Source organism: Piliocolobus tephrosceles, chromosome 8 (genome assembly GCF_002776525.5).
Source record: "Piliocolobus tephrosceles isolate RC106 chromosome 8, ASM277652v3, whole genome shotgun sequence".
In the NCBI taxonomy this organism is placed as follows: Eukaryota; Metazoa; Chordata; class Mammalia; order Primates; family Cercopithecidae; genus Piliocolobus; species Piliocolobus tephrosceles.
Genome location: NC_045441.1, coordinates 121,850,259 through 121,870,942, shown reverse-complemented (window position 1 = coordinate 121,870,942; position 20,684 = coordinate 121,850,259).

Here is a 20,684-nt window from a genome sequence, read left to right as displayed (position 1 = left end):
AGGTGACTCCACGCATGGGCAGCCCTGTCCCAGCCACCTCAGTGAATGTGGGCTGTGGTTGCAGCTCCAAGAACCCCTGTCCTATGGACACACTGGGTGGGTAGACAATCACCCTTGTGATTGTTTTGGTTTTCTCATCTGTAAAATGGGGAGAATAATGGTATCACCTCTGAAGGTTTGCATTTATATCTGAAAGCAGAGCGCGAGACAAGGAGTTGATGCAGGTAGTGACCTAGGAATTTTCTTGGTCACGTTGTAAGCCAGGACTTCTAGCTAGCAATGCACCTCCCCACCTCCCTGTCAGTATTATAGCTTGTACCCACATTCAGTGGTTCCCAAGCTCTTGTCCTGTGTCCAAGAAGAATGAGGATACACTGACAGTTGAAGGGTGACAATGGACGGAGAATAATTTTACTGAGCTGTGGAACAGCTCTCAGTGGAGCAGGGATGCAGAGCTGGGGGGAGGCGATCCTTCACCCCCACAGTTTGGTGTTTTTTTCTCAGTGTGGCTGGGTTTGGGGTTTTTTATGGACTCAGAATGGGAAGTGTATGCTCATTGGTTTGTGAGTATGCAAAAAAGGTTAAAGTGAAGACACAACTCAAAGGTGGGCACAACAGTGTAGAAAACCAATTAGGAAAGAGTAGGTATATATAAAATAGGTGAAGAGTGGGGATCAATCAGAGGAAAGTACACCAAATGGGAAGACAGGTTCTCAATCTGGCCCATGGATTTGTCTTGTAGCTTGGCTTTCAGGCTTTAAGCTGTCTTCAGCTTGGTGGTGGGGTTTCACTGGGGACCCACCCCTACCTGCCTAGGCATTTGGCTGCCTTCTGCCGCCATCAGTAGTTTATTTGGGAGGTGACTCAAGAAGCTGGAGGGGGCAGCAGAGAAAAAAGCAAGGCCATGGAGTCTTGGTGTTGCTGGGGCTTCTCGAGCAACTTAGTGAGGATGCCCTGAATTGCCTTCCTAAGACTGAGAGACTGAGGCTTTTTCCTACTGGCTCCTGTCCTGTTTGGTTGATGTTGCCCTGGGGGCATGAACTCCCCTGTACTTCAGGCTGCTGCTGCTGCTTGCAGGTGTAACACATGGTGACAGAGAAAGCCCTGGGGGCAGAAGGAGGTGAGGCCAGCTGCGAGCCGCTAAAGTAGGACACTGTCAGTGGGGTGAGTCTGAGCCAGCCTGGAACTCTGCAGTGCAGCTGTGGCTGGAATCAGAGGTGGGCCAAGGAGGGATGCGGGGCACTGGGTTTCTACTGTATTCCCTTAAAGATGGCTCTGGCCTCTGGAGTGAAAATCCTAGCATCCAATTAGAGGAGAGAAGAAGAGAGCCAGAGGCCAGAGGCTGGGGACACGGACACACACACACACACACACACACACACCCTACCTTTCAGGAGGGGGATTTCAAGTCATAGATTTTCTGAGGTCTCTGGTTAGACAGAGAAAACAAGGAGCCAGGTGGGAAGGAAAAAGAGACTTCTCAGGCCATTCAGCCTCTTGAACTAAAATCAGATTGCAGGGGAAAGAGGAGCTCTCTTGTCCCCTGCCTCCCGGGAGGAGGTGGCCCTGCCCTCACCCCAACATCCCACACCTCTCCCTTCCCCAGGAGAAGGCACACATTCAAATGCAGTGTGTGGGCAATGGGTGTGGCTGCCTGTCTACCACATTCCTGGCTCTGGCCCAGGCAGCACTTTTTCAGATCTGCATATCTGTCCATAGCAAAGAGGTGTAGCAGCCTTGCATCTATGGCCTATTGCTGGGGCAAAGGCTTTATCCCTTAGCTCGTGACCAAATCAGAACCATTCAGGGCCTGAGTTTGTTCAGTTGTAAAATGGGCTCAAATTCAGAATAACATCATGACCCTCAAACCCACATATCTCATCGAGGACATCTCTTCCCAAATCTGCATTCAGTAGCATCTCATTGGTAGCTTGAAATTGGCATAGTGGGAGTATTTACACCAGGTTAATGGGCAAATGCTACACATCAGGACTTTTAAATTTGGAGATCCAGAGGTTAAATGTTTACCAGCACAGCACTGCCCTCTAGGAACTTTATCCATTCTGCAGGGGACTGGGAGATCATGTAAGAAAGCAGTGTGTGGATGGTAAAGTGCCCTTCACAGGCACTTTGATTTTGGGGGCAGCACTGGGCCTGCCAGAAGAAGCCACCATGGTCTCATCAGGCCAAGCCCCTTCAGACACCCTGGAGGTTTTGTCTGTTGCTGCTTCACTTTCAATGTGTGATTCCCAACCACTTAGCTGCCTTTTACAGCGATGGGCTGAAATGTCCCCTTGGTCTCTTGCTCCTTTCCTTATTCCTCCCGCCCCACCCGCCAGGAGCCTGCCTGCCACTGAATTGCCATGCCAGCAATTTTCTCAGCCGCTTAAAAGGCCATCAAGACAGCATCAAACTGCCTGTGCATGCTAAACCCAAACGCTTATGGAGCAGAGCCCAGAGTGGGATGCTAAATTGGATTCTATCAAATCAACATCAGCTGCGTGCAAGCCGCTGATAATGAAAGGCTCCTAACGATGGCGTTCATTGCTGTAAAGAGATGACTAAGAGCTAAGAATGGATGACTGTTGGCTCTTGCTGGGCGGGGAAGGAGGCACCGGGGAGAGGCTGTGGTGATAGACTATCCCTTGTGGATGCTGGCTGGAGAGGAGAGGAGAGGAGAGGAAGGAGGAGTCAGATAAGGGATGTTCTCCATTTTTGGAAGGGGGATGGATATAGGAGACACATTCACGTTCTTCTTTATATTTTACATACACACAAGACCCAGAAACACATTGAGATCATGAAGGTGGGTCCAGCCCAGATGTGGATATAGATTCTAACTTCTCATCCAGAAATCACTTTCTCTGCATTAACACCCCCTAACCCCTCAGTTCATGAACTCCTCAAGCCTGGATGGTCATTACTTAAAGGAGGGAGGAGAGGCAGAAGAGTGAGCCCAGCAATTTGTCTGGGGTCTCTCCTTTTCTGCTGACTCCTTCCCTGTGCTCCAGGTTGCAAGAGGGCACTTCCTCTACCTGGCATGTGTATTAGTTTCTGATTTCTGCTATAACAAATTCTCACACATGTAGGTTTAAAATGACAAATTTACCCTCTTGCAGTTTTTAAGTCAGAAGTCTGACTTGGCTGTCACCAAGCGAAGCTGAGGGTGTGGTGGGGCTGAGGGCCTTTCTGGGGGCTTTAGGGGAGGGTGGTTTCTTTGCCTCTTCCATCTTCCAAAGGCCTCCCTCATTGCTTGACTCTTGGCTCTCTTCCTTCATCTTCAAAGCCAGCATTGCTGCATCTCTCGGACCCTTCTTCTATAGCTGCATCTCCCTCTGACTACAGCTGGGAAAAGTTCTCCACTTTTAAGGACTTGGGTCATTAGATGGGATCTACCTGGATGATCAAGGATACTCTCCTCTTCTTAATGGCCTTAACAGTAATCACATCTGCAGAGTCCCTTTTGCTGTGTAAGGTGACATAGTCACCGATTCTGGGGATTAGCACATGGACATCTTTAGAGAGGGCCATCATTGTCTACCACAGCATGCAGAAATTGAAGGCTTGCTTCTCAGAGCCCCTTCATTTGGCTGAAATATCTGGTGACCAGGATAGAGCCAGTTGTGATCCACTTGGGTGGATTGATGGTGAGGAACCGGCATCTGTGGGTATCACTGCCACGGTCTGCACCAGCTGGGATGGAAGGAGAGAGAAGCTTGTTGGATGGGAGCTGCCTTGAATCTCTTTCCTGAAAACAATAATGCCAGTGATAGTGCTGCACATTGGACAATGCTTTATGGTTTTCTTTTTCTTTTTTTTTTTTCTTTTTTTTTTGAGACAGAGTCTCACTCTGTTGCCCCGGCTGGAGTACAGTGGCCGGATCTCAGCTCACTGTAAGCTCCGCCTCCTGGGTTCACGCCATTCTCCTGCCTCAGCCTCCCGAGTAGCTGGGACTACAGGCGCCCGCCACCTGGCCCGGCTAGTTTTTTGTATTTTTTAGTAGAGACGGGGTTTCACCGTGTTAGCCAGGATGGTCTCGATCTCCTGACCTCGTGATCCGCCCGTCTTGGCCTTCCAAAGTGCTGGGATTACAGGCTTGAGCCACCACGCCCGGCCAATGCTTTATGGTTTTCAAAGCCACGTTGAAACAGGGTAACATGCAGCTAGTTGGGCTGGAGGACGGTAGGTCCATGTTGCAGAGTTGGGTCAGTGCTGTCCCCCAGTGTCATTGATGGCTTTATGATGAGGGTCTAGTGTTTAATTTGTAGTCCAAGGCTCTGTTCAGCAGGAAAAAGCATCTAGAGATGGAGTCAGTAGATAGGCTGTGATAAGGGCTCAGCAAATCAGCCTGAGGGCTGCAAGGAACATCAGAGAGCAGAGAACAGTGTCCACCTCAGACTCCCTCGTGGTTCTCTGCTTTCTGCACTTCTGGCTCACTGCTGCAAGACGGGGTTTCAGTTGCTCTCTCGTGGGGAAGGTTTGTGTACCACTAGTCATACTGTCTTGCTGGGTCCTATATTCTGCAGTCACCCACTTGTGTTTGCAGGGCACTTGCTAGCCTAGTTTCTGCAAACATTGGTTGTGACCAGCCTGAGAACAGAATCTGGGGTCTCAGGTTCAACTTCGCCACCTTCTGATCAGCCAACTCTTGCCCGATGTTTAAAGGCGAGCCTATTGCAGGTGGCAGAATGGACTTGCATGAGTCAGCAGACTCAGCCTTGCCACTTAGAGCCTTCTGGGCCCAATCACACTGACCTATACTGATGCTGGTGAACGTAGAGGCCTATGACATCACAGGAAGAAAAAGCATTGTCCTAGATATCTCATCTAGAGAGAAACCAGTTCTATCTCTAGTATCACATCTGCATTTTTTTTTTCACCGATGCATTTATATTTTGGTTGGCAAGCTTTTATGAGTACAAACCACACTCTCCCATGTTGGACCCTTTGCCAGCATGTAGCCTGTCCACTAACTAGCTTGTACCCCATCCTCACCTCTACCCAGAGGCTGCAGCTACTCTTAACTAACTGATCCCAAGGAGCATGGAGAGGAGTTGAGAGAAATCGGCTCTGGAGTCTGGCAGCAGTGGTCTTGGGCAAGTTATTTTACTTGTTCGAGCCCTAATTTCTTCATCTGTAATATGGGGCAATAATAATTGCAAGTATTTATTGGGTTTTATGTATTGGGAACTGGGCTAATTGGAATGACACATAGTTTTCAGGTATAGCTCATTTAATACTCACAATGATGTGATGAGAATTAACATTACATGTCAACTTGGCTGGGCCATGGTGCCCAGTTATTTTGTCAAACACCAGTCTGGATGTTACTGTGAAGGTATTTTTTTAAAGATGTGATTAACCTTTAAATCAGAAGACTTTGAGTAAAGCAGATTATCCTCCACAACGTGGGTGGGCCTCATCCAGTCAATTGATTTATCCTCCAACATTTTATCTTGTTAGTTTCAGTCCATTGTTCTGGCCCAGACCTTTTTTTGAATCTTCACTCTGTCATCCAACATACTGGCTCTCCCATCTAGCTTTGGTTCGTCTATCAATTTGTTAAGCATGCCTCTTATGTCTCCATGTATCTGAGGATAAAATGTCAAAGAAGACAGACCCATTGTATGGTTCTTTGGGGAAATGGACAAGCCTCTTGTGATGCAGCACTAGCGGCTTCTTTAACGTAAGAGAAAAGACTCAGGTCCCTCTAGAGGAAGGATTTCTGCCTCCAGACTGCCCTCGCACACACGTCTGCAACATCAGCTCCTGCCAGAACTTCCAGTCTGCTGGTCTGCCCTGCAAATTTCAGACTTGCCAGTACCACAATCACATGAACCAACTCCTTAAAGTAAATCTTTCTCTTTCTCACCTATTGCTCTGCTTGTGTGGAAATCCCTAACTGATACAGACATTATGAGGCAGGGAATGTTATTATGTCAATGACATAGATGAGGAGTGTTCCCCCACCCACACTCTCCACGTTTCTCCGCCTCCCAGGTGCTGAGATGGGTCATGTGACTAGCCTGGCCAATGGAATGTGGGCAGAGTGACATAAGCCACTGCACGTGCCTTGGAATTCCCCCACCTCTTTGCACTTAGGCTGAATGGAGAAGACCCAGTGGAGGCCTCTGAGAAGAAGCCACTAGATGAGAAGCCTCAGTCCCCAAACCATCTATAGGAGGTCACCCGTGGGATTGGACTGTGACATGAGCGAGAAATAAGCCTTTATGGTATTTGGCCACTTAGGTTTTGAAGTCATTTGTTGTAGCACATGGCCCACTCTGGCAATTCACTGTCCACTGTTGTCCAGGCAGGAGGGCGCAGCATCAGTGCTAAAACTCAAGTGTCCTGGCTTGTCTTACTGCTCCCTTCCCTGCACTGCAGCTGCCTGTGGTGTTGTTGGGAGGGTTAAATGAGGGGGTGTGTGGTAGGTGTGGCACTTGGTAGGACCCTCATACATGATAATGATTAATGTAGCAAGGGTTTTATTTGAGGCGTGGATTTGTGGTGCCTCTTGTAGTATTGATGTGGACAAAATGGAGTAAAGTAGGCTGAATGATGGCTTCTGCAGTAGTTGAACAACTGTCCCCAAGAAGTGTTGGTTAACAAGCCAGTGTCAACCAGGAAGTCCCTAGTGCTGGGTCACAGGAGGTTTGTCCATTACGCCAAAGAACCCTACAATGTGTCTGTCTTCTTTGACATTTTATCCTCAGATATGTGGAGACATAAGAGGCATGCTTAACAAATTGATAGATGAAGCAAGGCCAGATGGGAGAGCTAATTTGTTGGATGACAGAGTGAAGATTCAAAAAAGGTCCGGGCAGGCCAGAACAATGGACTGAAACTAACAAGATAAAATGTAGGAGGGATAAATCAAAGTCTTGCCTTTAGTTCAAAAACTAACCAAATGAGGACGAATAAGGACAGGATGAGGGAGGCTTAATGCACTAGCTGCTCATGGATGAAAGTTCTAGGGCTCTCGTTGTCTATTAGCCTGTTATGAGTCAAGATACTGACACAGACTCTTTAAAGATGAAGGACACACAGGCTGCATTAATACAAGCATCATGCCCAGACCATAGTCATCCACTCAATAAATATATACTAATTGCTTCCTGTATGCTGGGCATTGCACTGAGTGCTAGGGATGGAGCAATGAATGAAACAGACCAACACTGCCCTCATGCCTCATGCAGCTGACGGTTAGGGACAGAATTATCTTGGGACCTACACCCAGAGGGTAAAGGGCTTGAAAACCATGTGACATGAGGAGTAGTCCAAGGAACTAGTAATAATGAGATTTACGGAAGCTTCGGAAATATAAAGGGTCATCTCTTCTAACAAATGCTATATACTTCAGAGGGACAAAGAGGACTGATGACTGAGAAAAGAGAGCTGAGCCTTGGCCTAGGCACTGCCGATATTTGGGCTAGGCACTGTATTCTTGCTCTTTCAGTGACTCCTCACAACAGCTCTAGAAGGTAAATATGATTTCCTCATTTTGCAGTTGAGAAGACAAAGTCTCAGAGAAGCTCATGTCATGTGGACATGCTCACAGAGCTGGCAAGTGGCTGAGAAAGGCTCCAAATCCTGTCTGTCTAAATTAAAAGCCCCAGGTTCTTTCCCATTCACCACCCCAATGCAGATTTCACCTTAGCTTGAGGAGGACATTTCTAAGAACTGCAGCTAAGCATAAATGGACCACCTTGTGCTTCCTGCACTAGAAGTGTTTTGGCAGAGGCTGAATAACAGTCTCCTGGGATTCCCCACAAGGGGTTTCTCCATCAGTGCCTGGGAGGTGGGTGGGGTGGGGGAGGGCAGACTTGGGTGGCATAGCCTCTGTGCCTTCACCTCTGGCCTCACTGGCTACATTCCAACCACACTGAGCCCTGGGAGCTCCTTAAATAGGCCATCTTCTTTCCCGTGGTAAGGCCTTTTCACACACCAATCCCACCATCCACTTCCCATAGCTAACTTCTGCTCATCTTTCTGGCTTTAACAAAAACTTTACTTTCTGCAGGAAGTTTTTCCTGATGCTTGACACTGGGTTAGATGCCCCTCTTAGAGGCTGTCCTGGCATCCTGCCTATGCTGTCCATGGAGCATGCAGCACGCTCCTCCTGCTTCCTGGCTCGATGTCTGTCTGAATTTCCCTGAGGGTCTGCCTCTGTCCTCAGTTTCTAGCACACAGTAGGCACTCAAGAAAGGCTCAAAGAATTCCTGACATCCTCTAAGAGCTGGCGATTATTTTGGTGCCCTGGGAATGGTCAACGTCCATTGGGTTTTCACCTTGCCTCCTGCCTTCTAAGCGCTTGGCCATGCCTGGGACAAGGCTGGATGGGTCACAGTGGGATGTGCAGTAGGGATGGGCCAGACAGCAGCGGCCACTGGCCCCAACCCTGCAGGCTTCTCTACTGTGCTGGAATCCAGGTGAGTGATGGCCGTGGAGCCAGGTCTGGCAGAGGAAGGGTAGTGAGCTTCCCCAGTGACCTCAGTGATTACCCGGGCCTCTGTGGACTCTGGGCCGCCTGGCATTTCCTCCCTCTCCCAGTATCCCCAGGGCCCTGGCCTCTTTGAATGTGGGGGCTGCAACTCATTATTCCTTCCTCCATGCGTCCACGACTTGACTTCCTGACCAGGAGGCAGCAGGGAGAGAAGGGGTTAATGATGAGTGGGGAGGTGGAGGAAGGGAGGATGATGTCAGCCAGGCCGCAAGGCAGAGACTAAAGCCCCTAATTGCTCTTTTCCTTCTTGTCAGAAGTACAGTGGCTGACTCCATAGTTACTGTAATAAAGGCCCGTGGACAGGGAAGGCGGCCCACTAATGAGAGGGCCATTGTTCAGTGAAGAAGGAAGCAGGAGACAGGCCCATGGGGCCCGAGCCCTGCTCCCCAAAGGGAAGATGGAGAAAGTCCCTGGGTCACCTGGCCTGGGCCATGGGTGGGATCATGTAGGTTGTGGTCAAGTTGCATTTTAAATGTCTTCAGCATAGAGCAGCTGGTCCTGTCTGTGACATAACAGACTTCCAGGACCTCACTGGGAGAATGATCCGAGGGAAAGAGACTGGGTCCTGATGGCTGTGTTATTTGGTTAGCAAGTGGGATGACTTCCTTAAGGGGGCAGGTTTTGAGAAGCTGTTATGTTTGCAGGGAATCACCCTGAATATGGGGTCACTCCATCTTCTGTAATAAACATGTCCTGATTACTCTCAATTGAGCAATTCTTCCAGAACCTACCTTAGTATCAGAGACTCCCAGGAGCAGGAGGGAGGGCTGTCCATCCACCCATAACTAGTTTTGTTTGATTGTTTGTTTGTTTGTTTTTAGCAATGCAGAGGGATTACTCCGTGTCCTTGCCAGGCTACGTACAGTACAGAGGCTCTGCCACTTCCTCAGTGCCCGGCAGGCCGAGGATTTGGTGGACACTGTCACACAACTATGCATGGGCATCCCCTCAGCCAGTTCATTTCCATGTTCCTGAGAGGATCCTGTACAGAGCTGTTGAGTTCGAGTCCCCACCCTTGACTATCCGCATGTGAATTGTCATCTTCTCTCTCCTCCCCTTGGAAAACTTGCACTCCAGCCTGGGCAGGAGAGTGAGACCCTATCTCACAAAAAAAAAAGGAAGGAAATTTTGATACATGCTACAACATGAATGAAACTTGGGAACATTCTGCAAAGTAAAATAAGCCAGTCTCAAAAAAGCAAATACTGAAAGATGCGACTCATATGAGGTCCCTCGAGTAGTCAGATCAACAGAGATGGAAAGTAGAATGGAGGTTGCCAGGGACTGGGGGTGGAGAGTGGAGAGTTAGTGGAGTAATGAGCATAGAGTTTCAGTCTGGGAAAACGAACAGAGTTCTGGCAATGGCTGCCCAACATCGTGAATGTATTTAATGCCACTGGACTGTATACTTAAAAGTGGTTAAGATCATAAATTTTATGGGTGTGCTTATTTTGGCACAATAAAAAAAGTCTTCCTGACTTCTCTCTCCCTTCTCTAAACAGCTATAGAACCTGCCTCTTGAACCTCCCAAAGGAGAAGCCTTGCCCCTTCTTCTAGATTGTGGTCGTTCCAGAGACTGTGTCTTGAATTCACTACAGGGCTGAGTACTTAGTATTCAGGACATACTTGCTGCATTGGGTTAAATGGAATTCACATCTGCATCCTCACCAGAAATCCAGACTTTTCACTTTGGGTGCTTGGGGTGGCCCAAGTTTATACCAAACAAGTTGAACTGCTTAAGGACTTATTAAGGCTCCTGGAACCCCAGCTACCATAGAATAGGAAAACATGATGTCATTTCAGGAGCAGAGGCCACATGAGGACAGGAAGGAGGGCCAAGGTATGGTTCCCAGCTGTATCTTCCAAGGCCAGGCCTGTGAGGAAGTGGTTCTGTGGTTAGGCAGCTTTGGGAAGTGGCACAAGCCAGGTTGATACAGCAGGAATTCTCTGATCCTTTAAATATGAGTGTGCCAAGAGGCCTACGTGGTGTGTGCTGCTTTGCACATGCATATCACCCCAGAGTTTAGGGAAAACCATCTCCCAGGAGCTGGGCTTCGTGGATCAGCCTCAGGGAACTTCCTGTGTGTGGGCTCCCTATAGAAGACTGAAGGGTCCACACATCCTCACATTGGATCAGGCCCTGGAGGACTGAACATCTTGGGCTTGCCCAGGTCCTCCCCTTACCCTTCTTGGTGCCATCTGGTCATCCTGTCCCGGCTCACACCCTCACACCCTCACACACCCTTACAACAGGAGCTGTAGGCTCTGCCCATGTCGAGGGCAGCCTCTTCCTGCTCCCAGCCCTATCCCTTCCCATCTGAAGGCTCATTTATCTTGTCTTCTGTGCTTCTTCTGTTTCCTTTTGAACCCCACTCTGGCCCAAGGGCTATAATTTATTAACAATCCCACATCTCCACCCCGCTGCTCTGAGTCACTGATCCCATCCATATTCAGTCGTGCATTATTTAAATCTAGAAAATGTTCTGGGCTTGAAATGAACAGGGAGAGACTCATTAATATGGGTCCTGTAGATGTATTTTTTCCAACTCTTTGGAACTTCAGAGGGCTCTGCGACCATTATCCCAAATAGTTCTTTCTTCCTTTGAAGAGCAGAGGCCCACAGGCGGCCCATTGGGTTGATGGGGGGAGGGCTGTGGCTGTGGCATCGCAGTCGGTACCAGCCCTGCCACACAGGGAGGGCTGCGGGGAAGTGGGGATCGGCATGTGGGTTCTGGCTGCCCATGCTGTCCCAAGGAGTCTCTTCCTCTCTCTGGGCCTGGTGTCCTCTTCTGTAAAGTGAGACATCAGCCACATGGCCTCCCAGGTCCCTCCGAGTTGCTCATGTGCGCTGTGAAATGCATCCCTGCCTCTCCGTCGCACTGAAGAGGAAAAGAGTTAAAGTCAAGCAAATCACACTTGTCGACTCATATATCTTTCAAACACCTCTTACAAGTCAAAAGAGCAGACCGATCACAAAGTGAGTTCATCCTTTTAAATCATTTCGCTGCAATGGGAAACCTGAGAATGCCCAATGCAGAAACTGTTTAAATCCATTGTGTTTATATAGCAGCTTTATTTGCGAAGTGCTTGAAATACATTTTCATATTTGGTCTTTGCAGTCTATTTACAGAAGGTGAGTTGAGGAGAGTGACTATTGCAGTTTACAGATCAGGCACTGAAGTCCAGAGAGACGAAATGCCTTCCTCTAAGCCACCAAGCTGCACAGTGGGAGGGGGCTGTGACATGGACTCAATGTTTCCTGGAAATTTCTCCACCAGGATACCCGCCAAGTTCTTGGGCTTCACCTGATAGGTAGAACCAACTCTTTCTCTCCCAAGCCTTTTCCTCTTCCTGGTCAGTCCCACCCAGGCTCATCTAGGCCAAAATCTGGTCACCAGCCTCACTTTTGGGACTTTGTCATAATCCACATCCAATCAAGCACCAACTCGTTCTCCTAAAAATTCCCTAAAACCTTTCCCTTTTCTACACTCTAAAGTCAACTGCCCTCGGTCAGACCTCCATTGTGCCTCATCTCATGTGGACTGGGCCTTTTTTTTTTTTTTTTTTAATCACAGCTTCCTAACTAGTCTCCTTGTTCCCAGGCTCCCTCAAACCCCTTCTCCAAAAATGTAAATCTGGCCACATCCACCCTCTTCCCCGCCCCTCCCACACTAGTTTGAAGCCCTTCATTGGCAGTCATGATTTATTGAATAGCCTGTGTTTTCTAGCATGGTGTCTGGGAATGGCTGATCTCATCTGGTCCATCTCTCTGCACCACACCTTATGTTTTCCTAATATTGGGCCAACAGTAATTCTCTTAATAAGCCATACAATTTTCTGCCTCCATGCTTTGGCTTGTGCTGTTTTCTCTGCCTTGAACAACCAGTGCAGTCCTGTTCGCCACTTTTTGGCTAATTCCTGGTCCTAATCTTTCGAGACTCAGCTCACGTGATGCCATGTGGCTGGATTAGGTGCCACTCTCTGGCTCGTCTAATACCCTGTACCCATTCCCAACATGGAATCTTCTGTGTTATAGGTAGAAATGATCTGTTTACCTATTTATCTCCACGGTAAAAATTCTGTTATTTTCAGAGCAGAAACAAAATCTTATTCATTTTTATAGCTTCAGTGCTACAGCTACAAAGCAGAACAAAGTATGTGTGTGGTAGGGTTTGAAGGAAAATACTATCTTTGATTTTATTCTCAGAGTTGTGGAAGGGGAGAAAATGCCTAAGGATGTAGGGTGTCCTAGTAAAGATGTTGTTTCTTCTTCTTTGTGCTGATCCTGGGGGTCTCTACCTAAGATGCTTCACTGAGGTATAGATGCTTGGTCAAGGTCAACCATATCTGTTCAACACCGTCTCTAGTTCTGAGTCCAAGACTGTAACTCCAGCCCTAAAAAGAGCTATTTACTTGGCTTAGAGGAAACTTCTATTCCAAAGCCACAGATGTTCCAGTGATCCTCGGCAGTCATCTTGGAAATTACTGTCACTGGCTCACAAGGAAGAGCTGGTGACAGGTCATGCAGAGACCAAGGCAAACCCATTCTTTCTCCTTGTACAAGGGAGGAGAGAAAACTCCAAGGAAGCCTTCAGCATCACTGTTTGCTTCCCAGCAGTGGTGGTGGAGGAAGGGGAGGTCAGAGGGCAAGTACCATTTCAGGGAAACGTGTCTGTGTGTGTGTGTTTGTGTGTGTGTGTGTGTGTGTGTGTGTGAGAGAGAGAGAGAGAGAGAGAGAGAGAGAGAGAGAGAGAGAGATCCTTGTTTCCTCTGCTGCCTAGGGAGACTGAATAAGTGTTGGGACAGAGATGGGCAACAGCTAAGGTTGACCAGAAGTCAACCCCTGACCAATTGGCTTTCCCTCCCACGAGGACACTTCATCCCTGTCTATCCATGGGCCTAACAAAGCGATCACTGTCTCCCACTGTTTCAATCTTTTACTCAATCACTTAATGATTTCTCAGGTCTGGGTGGCATGGCCACAGCCCTGTATTAACACAGAGAATAATTACCCACCCTCTTCCTTGCGACTGTGCCTCCTATTTACTGCCCTTAAAAAGACCAAATTCCACCCCTCTTCTTGCTGTGGGCATAAAAAGGACCTCGGCCTCTTATCACTGTCTGGGGCCTTGGAGCAGCCAGCCATAAACTGCAATATCTGCTCGTTTATTCCTGTTCATTCAATTGGCTCCAAATTGCTCTGAACGAATTCTTGGGCTATAGAAGAAGCTGTGCAGGCCTATTTTCATTAGCGTGGACACTGAGCAGGGAGAGAGGGAGAGAAAAGAGGAAAGGAGAGGGCACTGCAGCTGGGATTTTCTCTACTCCCCACCCCTACCTTGCCCCTCAGCTCTTCTGGGCACACATTGCCCCTCTGTGCAGGAAACAGGCCACTCCAGCATGCCTGTGCCTGAGCCTTCTGCTGAGAACCCGGGTCTTATTGACACAGACTCACCCCCATTAAATGTATAACTTAATGACTCCATGATAGGAGGGAGAGCCAAACCTGTCCTCCCCTCTGGCCAAGCTGTACTTGTTGGAGAAGATGGCGCTATCTGACCATCTTTTTATCTTTCCCAGGGAGCTGGAGAAACTTGGTCAAGGGGAGACAGGGTCCCAGCGTGGCCAGTTGAGCAGGGATGCAGGATCAGCTCCACAATGATCTTAATGCATTGATATAGTTTGGATCTGTGTCCCAACCAAATCTCATGTTCAACTGTAATCTTCAGTGTTGGAGGAAGGGCCTGGTGGGAGGTGACTAGATCATGGGAGTGGTTTCTCATGAATAGTTTAGTGCCATCCTCTTGGTACTGTTCTTGGGATAGTGAGTGATCTTGGAAGATCTGATTGTTTAAAAGTGTGTAGCACCTCCTCCATCTCTTTCTTGCTCCTGCTCCTTCCATGGGAGATGCCTCTTCCACCTTCACCTTCTGCCATGATTGTAAGCTTCCTGAGGCCTCCCCAGAAGCAGATGCCTGTGTAATGCTTCCTGTACAGCCTGCAGAACCGTGAGTCAATTAAATCTTTTTTCTTTATAAATTAGCCAGTCTCAGGTAGTTCTTTATAGCAAGGCAAAAATGGCCTGATATACACATTGATGATTTTCCCCTCTTGTCATCAACACTGTCCCCATAGGACCACCTCATCCCAGCACCCTGGGACTGAAAGGATTCTGAGGTCAAGACATTTGGTTTCCCTGCCCTGTGTTCTTTCTTGATTTCCTGCCTACTGCGTTTACAATTTGGAAGTTCTCAGGGAGTATGACCTGAATCTTCCTTATATAACGAAAGCCTGTTTCTTTTTTTGTTTGTCTTCGGGGCGTCCGTGCCTATAACTCTTTTGAAACTGGAAGTCATTTATGAAAGTCTTGTCTCATTTTCCTCAGCCTCATGTTCTCCAGGCCAAACCTTCCCAATTCCAAGAGTCCCAGCATCATGTAACTTAAGAGTCAGAAGGATGCAAAAAAAAAAAAAAAAAAAAAAAAAAAAGAGTCAGAAGGATGCCTGTTAACCAACCCTCCCACTTGACTTTATTACCCCTTCTACACATAAGTGACTTCCTTCAGATCCTGCCCAATTTATCTGCAAGATTTTAAAAAATGTGGGTGGTCCACTTCTATTTCTAATAGCCCATTTGGTTCTGAGGGGCGGAAATGAGTACTTTAAAGAGGGGTTCTTGGTCTTTCCAGCTTTTTTCTTAGGTAAGTACTGGGATGGAAAAACATTAACCTGACTTCATTTTTCTCTTTCCCTAAGGACAGGGCAAAGGGGACAAGGTTTAGTAGGACTGTGGGTTTTCAGCATCCAGTTCCCACATTTCAGCTTCAGGAAGGAGGCCTGCCCAGAGGAGGTGGGGTGTGGTAGAAAGAGTAATTGGTTTGTGTCCAGGATGCATGGATTCTAGGTACAATTCTCCCAACTGTAGCTGGGTAACCTTGAACAAGTTGATTTACTTCTGTGGGTCTCAGCTTCTCTGTCTATAAAGTGAGGAAATTGGAGAGAAGGAATTCTAAAGTCCTCTCTAGTTCTGACATTTTTGAGTGAAGAGCCCTGTAGAGGAATGACCAGAGGGTGAGGGACACTGGCGATCCAGGACAGTGCTGCTGAAGACACCTGGGCCAAATGAGGCTCCAATGAAATAAGCAAGAGAATGTGATGGACGGGAAACAGGGTGGTGGTATTGACTCAGAGGGCTAGTGCAAGATGTGTGGCATGGGTGGTCAGGCCCATGTGTGCTGGGGAGTGTCAATCTCCTTTTTGTTCTTCTAGAAACTCCTGCACCCATCCATGGTGCTCTTCATGGCATTGACCTCCATCTTTCTCCTGTACCCATAGCTCATGTTTGAAGTAGGTTGCTTCAGATTTTTCAGATCATCCGAGAACTGCTGTGTTTTCCAGAGTTTCTCTCCATCTGGTCAGTCGGCTGGCAAAGAAACCCATCTAAAGGCTAGGATCATCTCACAGATAGTTTAAAAAAACCTGCCAGCTTCAAGCCAGCCTTTTCTAACAAAAGAATCCAATAACCAATATTTCCCACTGCTTTTTCTCTGCTAATGCTATGGAAATAGTGCATTAGATACAGGAGCTGGAGTGGTTTGAAGAAGGATAAAGAATCTATTTTTCTGTGTCTGCAAACATTTTCTCCTTGAAATCTTTGACATGGTTGGGTGTTTGAATGCCTTGGGCCCTTGCAAGTGGAGTGTCCACTGTAGCAGGCTCCTTCTTCCCGGGCTCAGCCAATTGCCCCAGCTAACAGTGAAAATGTAGCTTTCTTGTGGTGATGGACGCTGGAGCAGGCTTGGAGCCCTGCAGCTTGCCAGATAGTGCTGGGCAGTGCCACCATCTGAAACAAGTTCCAGAGGCAAAGGCAGGGGAGAGAGCAGGTTGACTCATGGTCATTTCCCAGAGCCATAAGATTTCCAGGCAGCTGAGCCAGCTTTGGCTGGACAGTCAGGAGCAAGGCCTGGCCAGAGGGCTGAGGGTGGCATTTCTGGTCCCTAGTCTCCGCGGCATGCTCTGGGCATTTTGGCTCAGGACTGTTAGGGCAAGCTGCTTTGTCAGTGTCCCCAGAGCATTGGCCTTCTCTCTCCTTTTCCCCGAGAACATTCTGCCAACTACCAACATTGCAAAAGACTGAGCACAGATGAATCCTTCTGTAGTTTCCTGGTGTCTGAATCAATGGAGCTCACATGATATGTGACCTTGAACAAATGTTCTTGTTTTTTGTAAAGTTTTTCTAAAGTGAGGCCATCTCATCCCTGGCTGCTGCCTGCATCCCCCTTCTGCACAGTACAGAAAGGGTCATGGGCCTGGAGTGAGGCATCTGGGTTTCAGTTTCAGTTTCTGTTTCAACAATGCCACATAACAGCAAACTTGTGACGTCAAGCAACACGTTTAACCTCTATAAGCTTCCATTTCTTCATCTGTGAGATGGGTTTAATATTTGCCGTGACTATAGGGTTTTGGAATCAAATGAGTTAACAGTGCTTTGCAAGAGGTGAAGATCTGTACAAGGGTAAAGTAGTGCTAATGATACAGACATGTGTAGCAAGTTTCATGTGAAATCCTTTGACGTCATCATCAGAAACGATGTGTATAGGGGAGTGGCCATTGGAAGTGCTGTGTTGAGCAAGGAGATGAGCCTGTCAGGCCATAGTGCTCAGAGCTCCATGCCATCATCATTCACTTAACCATCTGAGAAATGATGAATCACTGGGGCTGCCCAAGCCCTTACTTGATATTCCTCAAGCCATGCTTACGAGGACATTTTGGGGAAGACAGAAGAGAAGAGAATAGGGAAGGACCATGAAGTGAGGAGGGCAGGAGCCCAAGCTTCTAGGTCCTGGAGATTGGCACCATCTAGTCCCTACCCTGGTGATCTTCCAAATCCATCAGCAGCTTCTCCAGGCAGGCCTTAAGCTACAGTTGTAGGACTCACTTCTTAAAAAGGCTTGTTCACTTCTTAAAAAGGGAACTAACTGGGTCATGGGAACCATCAAGATTTTGACTAGGGTTGACCAACTTTGAGCTAATTCATTGGAGAAAGCCTCATGGGTTGTGGATATTTCATGTGAAAAAAGAACCAAGCTAAGGGCCTGTGCATGAACAGAGTTGCTTTTTAAGACATTATAGTGTTGCTAGTGCCATGATAGTGCCTGCCTTTGCCTTTGCATTCAAGTGTGTCTAGGCCTGATCTATATCACGTGGATAGGTATCTAGATTATCCTTTAAAATATTCTGAGATAGGAGATTCCAAAATTGCCCTTGGCAAGCTATATAAGTATTAGCAAATTTAGCAATACAAAGGTCTGGATCCACATCTCTTATCCTACTGTAGAAGAGGATATTCTTGAGTTTCCAGGAAGCAAGAAATAAAGTTTATTGACCTCTCTTTGAAGGTATACTATTATTTTTATTGAAATTCGTTCTCAAGTCTATTAATGCCAAGAGTTGTGAAGGGTCTGAGATTTTACTTTACTTAAAATGTAATAGTTAGCCTGTTATTGTTCAAGTTGGTGGAAGGCATGAGATTCCTGGATCAGAGATGAAAAGCTTTATTACTCACAGCAAAAGCAGTAGCCAGGCTGTCAGCTTATTTGTGTTGGTTCCCCAGACCCAGTTCCCACAAGGTGGGAATGAAGATGGCCAGATAACACCTGTACACAGAGCAAGTTTTATTGTAAGAGAGAAACCCTGAGCTTAGAGAATCCATATCTTTTCTAATGGGCAGTAAACATTCCTGTTCTTCACTCTGGAGTGAGACCCCATCTCTATCTTCCAGGGATGTTTGCTATAGAAATAGTCTTGAAAAGGTAATCTAGAACATAAGATAACACCTTACTTTCAAGACACGCAAAAAGCTGAGTCCTATGGAGAAGTGTCTCCCAATATTGATCATTTTTACTATGTTTAGGTGAGCAAATTCCAATTTCTTTAACCTTTTTCCCTGGGCTCTATTTCCCCACCCCTTCATTTGTTGGGCGTTTATCCCCAGTGGTGCTCCATAGCTATTTTTGGGTCCTGTGGTTTCTTGCCTCTTGGGCAGTACCATCCAGACAGACCCTCTACTCTTCTGTAGGAGACTTCCACAGAAGAAGTTTACCTCCTTGTTCAAGGGTCCCCAAGGAAACTGCACCTGGAAGGTGCATTGCCATCATCTCTTCTGTTCTAGAAAGATGAAGACAAATTGCAGGCAATTCAGAGAAAAGTAACTTAGGTGATTAGGGGTGATGTCAGGGGAAAGATGAAAAGAACTGCACATGCAAGCGTCTGCTCATGTTGTGTTGAAGAAATTGGAGAAAGAGGATGTAGGGATGCTTCCAGTGCCTGAGCGGATCAGGCTCAGAGTACCTTTCAGGATACAGATATCTGACTCTCTTCCTCCCTAGCTTGGCCCCTTTGTGGATCTGTTTCCTTTTTCATAAAACAGGGATGAAAAGGATGCATTGTTGTTGGAGATTAAAGGACATACTATGTATTTATAATCACCTAGAATAGTGCCAGGCACATAGGAAGAGCTCAAGTAATGCCTCGTGTTTTTGGAACACAGAAAATTCGAACTAGAAAGAATCTTAGCCTCATATTCAGCTTCTCAGTCTACAGAGGAGGAAACTGAAGCTCAGAGGGAGAGGTGATGGATCCATGGACACAACACTAGAGACAGGAAGAATATGACTAGCCCCAAATTCATCTTTTCTTTAAGAGAAAATAATGTATTATGGCTCCCTGTCATTTTAAAGGTGTTTTAATGGTTAATGTCCAGACAGTGAGCAAAAGTGGCACGTATTTATTAGGCTTCAAGTTCTCCTTCTGAGTTTCTTTAGAGAGGGTAAGTGCGTTGGTGGTAGCTTTTCTGAGATGAAATGTAGCCTTCTCATTACAAAGGCCTACTGCTGAAGCTCACCTTCTTACTCTGGGTGTTAACACTATGGCTAAATGCATATGGGCTTTTACAACAACTTTGGGTGTTGACACCATGACTGGATACATGTGGGCTTTTTATTCTGGAGGCTGAATAGAGGCAGCCACCAGCTCCTTAATTTCCAAGTTATCTTGTAGGTGTCTGTGGGTGTGGGTGAGAAAATGTACTCTAACTTCCCAAAAATAAATTAAGCTTCCTCTTGCAACATACATGAAGGATGCCAATACTTTTAACTTCTAAGTGATCTTACATTTTTTTTCAATCAAGATACATTGATTAAACAATGATTATTATTCTATCTTATGTTAATCAAAATTTAACTGCCAGTCAGAGCTTCTGATCAGTAAAATACCATTGCCATCCTACTGGGTTGACATAATTCTAGGCCATACATTGAAACATAATTTTTTTTTTAGTGTGCCTGGGCAAACCTGTCTCTAATACAAATTTCGGTTTCATTTTTGGAAATATTGAAAGATGTCCAAATAGTCCCATTATTACTTTCAAGAAGCGCTAGGGACTGCCACCATGAACCATAGGATCAAGAAGCTAGGAGGGATCTCAAATAATCTAGTCAAATGTCTAGCATTTACAGAAGGAACAGAGGCCCAGGGACTGGGTAATGACCCAAAGACACTGGCAGAGGCCTCTTGGAGTGGCTTTGTATTAGTTCGTTCTCATGCTGCTAGTAAAGATATACCCAAGACTGGGTAATTTACAAAGGAAAGAGGTTTAATTGACTCACAGTTCATATGGCTGGGGAGGCCTCACAATCATGGCAGAAGAGCAAGGGACATCTTACATGGCAGTAGGCAAGAGAGAGCTCATGCAGGGGAACCCCCCTTTATAAAACCATCAGATCTTGTGAGACTTACTCACTATCATGAGAACAGCACAGGAAAGACCCACCCCCATGATTCCATTACCTCTCACTGGGCCCCTCCCATGACATGTGGGAGCTACAATTCAAGATGAGATTTGGGTGGGTACACAACCAAACCATATCAGGCCTTCCCAGCTCTACTGATGTCCCTCATTCCTGAGAATGACTGCAGTATAGGGGGAGGCCTCAGGGCCACATCTGGGCTGTCATTCCTCCTAACCTAGACCCCAGAGATAGCAGGTTTTCTCTCCTGGCCTCGAGCTGAGCTTATCAGTCTCTTTCTCAAGAGTTTGACATTTGACACAGGGACTCAGGCTGAAGGTTTCTTGAGGGTAGGTCTGTGAAGGGTGGCACAATTGGAAGGAAGTCCATGCT